The sequence below is a fragment of the Hipposideros armiger genome, unplaced genomic scaffold (genome assembly GCF_001890085.2).
Source record: "Hipposideros armiger isolate ML-2016 unplaced genomic scaffold, ASM189008v1 scaffold_1895, whole genome shotgun sequence".
In the NCBI taxonomy this organism is placed as follows: Eukaryota; Metazoa; Chordata; class Mammalia; order Chiroptera; family Hipposideridae; genus Hipposideros; species Hipposideros armiger.
The window spans coordinates 38,950-40,390 of NW_017733245.1; positions in this window are offsets into that span (position 1 = coordinate 38,950).

Below are 1,441 nucleotides of genomic sequence, written 5' to 3' on the forward strand. Positions count from 1 at the left end.
ATATATATATATATATATATAGAGAGAGAGAGAGAGAGAGAGAGAGATCTATATTTGGACATAGTATATCTACTCAATGGAATATTATTTGGAATGATTTGAAATAATGAAAATAAATGAAGTATGGATACATGCTACAACATGGCCGAACATTGAAAACATATTGCTAAGAAAAAGAAGACAGTGACAGAAGACCATATATTGTAGGATGCCATTTATATGAAATGTCTAGAACAGGCAAATTCATAGAGACATAAGGTAGATTATCAGTTGCCTATGGCTAAAGGTGAGTTAGGTAAGGGAGGGAATGGGGAGTGACTGTGAATGGGCATGGGGGTTTTGAGGGGGTGGTGATAAAAATGTTCTATTGATTATGGTGATGGTTGCAGAACTCTGAATATACTCAAAGTACTGAACTGTATATTTTAAATAAGTGAATTACATGACATGAATTTTATTTCAATAAAGCTGTTATGTACTCTTTTCATATCATGACAACCAGAATGGGCAGGAGTGGGCTTCAGCGGCACATTGTCTTCTTGAATGTTTTAAACATTGAGGAACTGTTTTTAACTTGCATACCAAAAAATTGGTCCCAAGTTTACATCAATTGGATGTCACAGCTAACAGAAAAAGAAGCACGATCTTATATGCTTAAATCGTTCCCTTCCTGTCAAAAAACAACTTTAAAAACAGCTGAAACTGTTAGCTCAATATTATCAGAGAGATCTTCTGCATATCAACTTCCCAAATGCCCAAAGTCATTATTTTTGGCAGTCACACTGTAAATCCATACTCCAAACAGGCAATTTTATACCATCTGTTCTTAAACTTGAGTGTGCATCAGAATCACCTAAAGGGCTCCATAAAACCCAGATTGCTGGATCCCACCCCCAGAATTTCTAAGTCAGTAGGGTCAGGGTCAAGCCTCTGAGTTCCTTGGTGGTGCTGATTCTGCCGGCCCAGGGACCACACTTTTAAGAACCCATCACTGGGTCAACATTTGAGCTTAAAGTAGATGGTGCAAGTTAGGCAGTGGGACCAGGCGTAGAATTAGCAGGTCACAAAGAAAGTCAGGCATCAGTGAGTCAGATTAATGCCAAAGAAGTAGAAGAGAGATTAATAAAGTTTTGTTCCTGGGGGCAACCAGGGGACAGTCACTAGGGCATCACTGCATTCTCATTGGCCTTTGGTTCCTGAACCTCATTCTCAGCTCCGTGCAGCCCAATGATACAGCTGCCCAGTATTCCCGACACTTCCTTGTGTTGCTGTTCCTGCAGTACAATGAGCTTGATTGTGTGGTTGAGATACCTGCCCTCATTATTTCAGAGTTATTCCTACAATAACCTGTCCCTACTTAAGACAGAGTGAGTAGTTCCCTTGAAAGTCCAATGAACAAATTTCCAAAAAAGGTCTTAATGCGACAGGTTGATGGGCCAAC